Genomic DNA, 7125 nt, shown 5'->3' with positions numbered 1-7125 from the left:
GGCCCGCCGGCCGCCGCCACCACCGCCACCCGGGCCGGCTCGGCCCTGCACGGCGCGGCCCGCCTCAGCGCGCTGCCATGCGCCGGGCCGGGCGGGCGGGTCCCGCCGCCGCCGCCACCACCACCACCGCCCGCGTCCCTTCCGGCAGCGCCGCGGCGACACCTGGCGGCGGCTGTCGGAGTTGATGGAGTTCGTCAAGAATGGTTCCTGAGGCGAAAACGTGCTAAGAACCTCATTAAAAGTCCTGAATCTGCACGTCTGGTTTCTGCCGTGAAGTTCAGATGTCTACACCTGGTGTCACCGTGGTCCAAAGTTTCACCAGGCGGAGGCACTTCTGGTTACCACAGCGAAATAAAGTCATGCCGTAGGCCCTCATGAGGCCAAGGGCAACAGCACCAACCTCTGTAGTCCTTTATTCCTGCATAGAAAAGTGTTTCTGACAATTCAGTGCCGTGACTTTTCCGAGTAACAAACAAAACCCACACATCCTTCTTTTTCCCTGCGTAAAGTAACAATGCCTGACCATTTCCAGAAGTTTGTCCTAGCACATTTGCATGGCTCTGTTTTATGAGAGGACTGCACCCTTTGTAGTTCTCAAGGATGCAGCTGAGGGTACAAGGCTCTTTGGCACAGATTTATCAATTCACCGAGACCCACTCCCATGTACCTTTTTGGTGTCACTGTATTTTCCCTTTCTTCATAGGCCACTGGAAAGCAAATTTGTTAGGCATTACCTTCAGAGTTCACAGCCCACAACACAGTGCTATGTTCCACTTCCTTTCCATGTGTTAAAAGTGTGATTATATTTATTTGGCCTTTCATGACAACTCACCCTTACAGTGTCAACATGTAGAAGCCTCTAGCTGAGCTTTTAACACCTTTTGCACACTTCTAGCCCCTTCTCTTCATACACACAGTCTTCATCCTTCACATTTTTTCACCTATGTGCCAAAGTACTGCCCTGGAGGAAGATAATCTTTAGCTTTTTAGAATCATAGAATCATTAAGGTTGGAAAAGACCTCCAAGATCATCCAGTTCCACCACCATCTTTCTGCCAATGCCACCCAATAAACAATGTTCCTAACTAAGCACCACATCCAACCTTTCCTTAAACGTCCACGGGGACAGTGATGCCACCACTTCCCTGGGCAACCTGTTCAATGTCTGACCACTCTTTCTGAGAAGAAATGTCTCCTCATTTCCAACGTAAACCTCCCCTGGTGCAACTTGAGTCCATTCCCTCTAGTCCTATCACTAGTTATCTGTGAGAAGCAGCTGACCCCCAGCTCCCCACACCTTCTTTTCAGGTAGTTGTAGAGAGCAATAAGGTCTCCCCTGAGCCTCCTCTTCTCTGGACTAAACTACCCCAGCTCCCTCAGCCGCTCCTCACAGGACTTGTGTTCCAGCTGCTTCACCAGCTTCGTAGCCCTTCTCTGGACACACTCCAGGGCCTCAATGTCCTTCTTGTACTGAGGGGCCCAAAGCTGAACACAGTACTCAAGGTGAGGCCTCACCTGAGTAGAATACAAGGGGATGATCGCTTCCCTGGTCCTACTGGCTACACTATTCCTGATACAAGCCAGGATGCCATTGGCCTTCTTGGCCACCTGGGCACACTGCTGGCTCATGTTCAGGTGAGCATCAACCATCATATTCCCATTTTGTCTAAGGTTCATACACTGTTGCCATCTCCAGTGCAAGAAAATCTCAATTGTTCCATGCTGCGTGATGGAAAATTGATGAAAACACAGCCACCCTCAACTTGCTAATTATTTGCAACGTATTTCAATAGAAGATGCAGGTTCAAATCCCCTTAGAGAATGAATTTGAATCCAAATTGCTTGGATATTTCTATCAAGAACAAATCTTTCCAGGCTCAAAACCAGAAACCAGATTAGTGACCTTGCAGCTTTGCAACCAGCTTTACAAGCATGTCTCTAAAAGGGGCAGAGCTCAAGCTGAATTAGTTTTCATATTTTATCTAATTCATTGCTTACACAAGTGTTCATATGAGAATCTTGCTATTTTGTCTGAGAATGGGATATTCAACTTCCTTATTTTTCCCCAATCATTCTACAGGCAAATGAACCCAGACATTCTGCTTCAAGCAATACATTCCACTAGGTGTCAGGATAGCTAAGAATTAGATGCTGCAATTATAATTAAACATATACTTAAGGGCATTGCCAAATCACTTTCTATGTAAACTGTTGGGCTCTTGGAATAATCTAGTTAACTGTACTTGTAACTTGTATTAACTTTAGGATGCACATAGCAGCACGTAAAGCAAAGACTGAATATGAACTAATCACTGAATATGAAGTAATCCAACGAAAAGTCAAATAATTATAAAACAAATATATTTAATCTTGACCAAGTTTTTCTGCAAGTTGCCCTCACCAACATTTTCTATCTCTTAGATCTCAGAAAGCTCTCTAAATTTGAGATGTTTTTCTTTCTACAGTTAGGGCTGATTTTAAGAGAAGAGTGGAAGATACTTTCAAAAGGCAAGTAATTACTCATTCTTTTATATGGGACTGGAGATCCTGTAATGTTCAAAGACTTGAGAAAGGCAGGAAGAGAAGAAGCCTTGAGTTGCTACTACTATTATTCACTTCTGCCCTGGGACAACAGCAATCCACTGCTTACACTTTTCCTTCCTTAGAAAAGCTGAAGTATCATGGAATATTCCTTCCCAATCTTATGCATCAAAAGGAGAGGAGCAAGAGCTAAACATGCAAGGCAATAATGTAATTATCTTTTGTGGAGACAGAAGACAAGAAGCAATCAACCTAGAATCTAAAGCATCTCTGTTACCCAAAAATAATATTAACTGCACACTTCTCAAATATTGCTTTAAAGCAAAGAGAACTAACGTCCTCAAGGGCGTTCACAAACATGAATTCATCTTGTATCACCTCTGTGAAGCAAATGTTACCAAGCACAAAGGCAAGGACAAAATTCTGCAAGCTTCATGCCTGCTTCTACTTTAGGACTGATTTTTCACAGTACAGGATCTCACCAGTAGTACTGTGAAGGTTTAACAGTTAGCTTAGTGACTTCAGTTACGTTTGTGAATGCTCAGAACTTCCAAACATTAAAGGCATCTTAAGTCAGACAACCAAAAATAAAGGACACAGAGATAATGATTTACCTGTGGCAGGTGTGTTTGAAGTGACTTGGCTGTCATTATAGAAGTTTTGCAACATAGGCCAATTTGTATTTGCTAATGGCAATTATGCAGACATCATTTCTATGCCTGCCCTACTCACAACAGATCTTTTGTAAAAGAATTTTAAAGAAGTTCTACACAGCTGTGAACAAGTCCACCCAGCACACTGAAGGACAGAGAGGAAAAAAGTAGCCGGTCATTTCACCACTCACTGTATTGTAATGCACGTGCTCATGATTACAGAAGCCTTAAACTGGCATTTTCTAACTTCTGACTTGTTGCATTCTTAACAGTGTGTTTTAATAGATGTACTCTGTACAAAGATTTTCTTCCCTACATAAAAATTATGTAGTTAAAGTACAGAATAACAGTTGAGTACAGAAAACAAACAGAAGATGTCATTACCCCACGCCCTGTAGTCTTGGTGGCAATAACCTTGTCACGTGTACACTTTGATTTACAGAAGTAATTGAGAATCAGTTAAAACACAATGGGCAAAGTCCTGAGAAGTTACTGTGAAAGTGTCTAAATTCCTGTTGATTTCAAGGGCAATCTAGACACCAGCCTAGAACTGCTATGTTATTGCCTTTGTGCTTCTTTTCAGCAACATTTAAGAACAAAGATGTAATGAAAGCAATTTCATCAGCACAGTATAATAGAAAGATCCTCTGAATTTTTACTTGGTTGTCAGTACTCATTATTGAAACTGCATCTGTGTATCAAGCAGAGACATTATATATAAGTATTCAGGGCAACTTTGCCTGCATGGATTTCAGAGCAGGTTATACAAGTTCCTGGTAAGAAGTATGTGAGTTCTTAGTCCACAGTGAAAGCTGCATTGTCAGGTCTTCACATCATCTATGGCAGCTGGGTTAAAGCCAGTTGACATTTTGGCACCTGGACACAGCTGTTGATCCACTAACACGGATCTACAGCCCTGCTCTGCAGCTCTGGCTCATTTCTCCCCCACCAAAGTCTATCAGGGGTTGGGTTTCTCTGCTACACTTGCATGTTCATTTATTATATTAACATACTCTTAATGACCTGCTCTTCTATAAAGTCACTTTTTTTTTTTTTCTTTTTTTTCAGAGCCCCTGCAATCTAACAGAGAACTTTGTAGAGGGCTAGGCCCCAAACATCAGTCAAAACAGGCTGGTGTACTTGTCAGTAGTTTTAAGAGCTGCATTAGTATTTTCTGTGGAAAGAAGTTGGGACACAGAAGGGCATTCTAGGACTTCCCTCTTTCCCTCCCCCAGATTATATCTAAATGGTAATATCTATGCTTCTGAAACACTATTTAAAGCAGTAGCCTTAGGCATATTGGAATGAGTAGCTCAGTGAATTTTGCAGTGCTGATATCTATCAAATACAATAATTAAATAGACATTAGTCATTTGGTACATGACAGACTAAAATAATAGTCAACAGGTATTTTATCATTCAAATATATATATATGTTTTAACTTACCATTTACAGAGATTTTAGCCTTCGATAAAGACTTAATCCCATTGACATCACCTCTAAATAGAAAGTATAAGTGACCAGGATGTCAATTTCTGAGAGATAATGTTAGACCCTGATGCTGTATCTTGTAGTGGATTATCTCTAAATCAGTCCATAGTCCCATGAGTGTATGCACTCTAATTAGAGGCAGCTAGTGAGGGTTTTCACTTTAACACAAATTTGAAAATCCTGCTTTAGCGTGTCACTGGTTTTGAAAATCCTCCGATGTTCAACTCCTAACTCTCAGAATAGTATGCAAGGAAAATTTATGGCTCCTTGCTTTTGAAAATATTGTTGATAGAATATAAAGTCCTTTTTTTTTTTTTTTTTTTTTTTTATTTGTTTGTTTGTTTTCTTCAAACCTCATTTCTCTACTGACCCCATTTTTCCACTGGTTAGGAAAAAAAAAAAAAAACAAACAACACACATTTTGTTCTTTCTTAAACAGCAACCAGTCATCCTGCCCTTTCTACTTCTGAGGTTTTTCTATTTGTGCAGATGCTATGAAGGGTATTGACAATAATCTGTAGAGCATGGCTGCTCCATACTAGGTATAATTAAAGATAAAAGGAAAACAGTAGATTCTTAGAAACAGAAGCAAAGCACTCACTGGAGAACAAAGGATTACAGCAACAATATTTTTAAAATCTCTTAAGATGAAAATCTTGATGAGGCTGAGGCAGAGTGTGCACCCAGCACTGAAATCAAAATTTCAAAGCATAACACTCATAAATATTTTATTCCAAAAGACCCCAGTATTTTCTGAGCACTTCAAACGAAAATAACAAATGTCTGCAGGGAGGGAGACAGAAGAAATCTTTTGAAACTTTGCAGATAGGCATTATTATCTGTAGGTAGTGCAGATAATCTATGGCTAAATTGGTAGGCCATGTGGTCTGATGCAGTTCTTCTGCAGAATGTCAACTGCCCTTCTGCGGATGAGGGGATGAATATCCATCAGGCACTGAAATGAGTTAAACTGCTCAGGGAGTTAGGCTACAGGGTATTTCTCAGAGTAATATCTAGTTCTCTGAAGTGTTGGATTATTCTAAAGAGTAAAAATGTATTGTTTTGTATTTTAACACTAAAAACACAGAGCCTTTAGTACATTGATGTCATTGTTGCAAAGCAGCACTGGGACCTATGATTCTTTTGCCAATTCCAGCAAGGCTTAATAGCACTGAGAATGGACTGTATGAATTTAATGGTTAGAATGAGCAAGGTAATCTTTTAAATTCACTCAGCAGCACACTAAGGAGGACAAAAAAAAAAAAGGTGGGGGAAGGGAGCAGAACTAGGGGCCTTAAAGGATGAGGAGCTGTCAAGAAGATATTTTGACAGTAAATTGGCACTTTTTTTTTTTTTTTTTTTTTTTTTTTTTTCATAATTGTGCTAGCATAGAGGTTCAGAACACGAGAAGAACTGCCATTGAAATAGAATTAATTTTGGTTTGTTAGTTATCTGATATGGACCACAGAATCAGACAGAAAGATGAAGTAGATAAAGGGCCTGTTTAGGATTCATAATTTCCTTTGTTGCTTAGAAATAAACTTTTTATGCCCAAAAATGCTTAAGAGACAACAAAGAGAGTAGAGTGGACATGCTTACTGTAAGACCTTTCCAGAAAGCCCTATTGACTGTTGTTCTTCACGTCTGTTTCATGTCCGTTTTATTTCAAAACAACACAAGAACGCATCCTGACACTTTATTTTCATATACTCTACAACTACAGTGAATTACTCTGTTATCCCCAGAAAAACTATGCTTCAACTTCTTGTGCCTCCAAGGAACAATCTGAATCCTCTAAAGCCCACCCAGGCAAAAGGACCAAGTGGGGTTTCTCCAGCAGGGCAGTGGCAGGTGGCCCTGTGAGAGGGAGCAACTCATTCAGGTAGGCTCTAATGGGCAGCCTCAGGGCACGCCTGCCTTTGGTGCCACTTCCTACCTCCCGTTAACTCTTGGCAATGGTCTGCAACAGTGCACAGATCTCATACCCATGGAAAAACTGATGCTTCTTTCTGCCACGGCCATTCATGAGTGTGGAAAATCTGGTATAGACAACTCCCAGGTATAGCTCATGAGCTTGTGCTCACTTTGGGGCCCCTCAGTACAAGAAGGGCATTGCGTTGCTCAAACATGTGCAGAGAAGAGCAATAAAGCTGGTGAAAGGACTAGAAAACGGGAGTTATAAGGAGTGGCTGAGGGAGCTGGGGCTGTTTATTCTGGAGAAGAGGAGGCTGACAGGAGATCTCATCACTCTTTAGCTACCTGAAAGGAGGCTTCAGCAAGGACGGTGTCAGTCTCTTTTCTCAGGCGACAGGACATTAGGAAACAGCCTCAAGTTGCACCAGGGGAGGTTTAGATTAGACTTTAGGAAGAATTTATTCATGGAGAAGGTGGTTAGGCATTGGGATGGACTGCCTAGGGAAGTTACAGAGACCACCCCAT

Source organism: Aythya fuligula, chromosome 1, assembly GCF_009819795.1.
Source record: "Aythya fuligula isolate bAytFul2 chromosome 1, bAytFul2.pri, whole genome shotgun sequence".
Lineage (NCBI taxonomy): Eukaryota > Metazoa > Chordata > Aves > Anseriformes > Anatidae > Aythya > Aythya fuligula.
The sequence above is the reverse complement of the archived record's forward strand: the minus strand, read 5'-3'. Positions refer to the sequence as shown.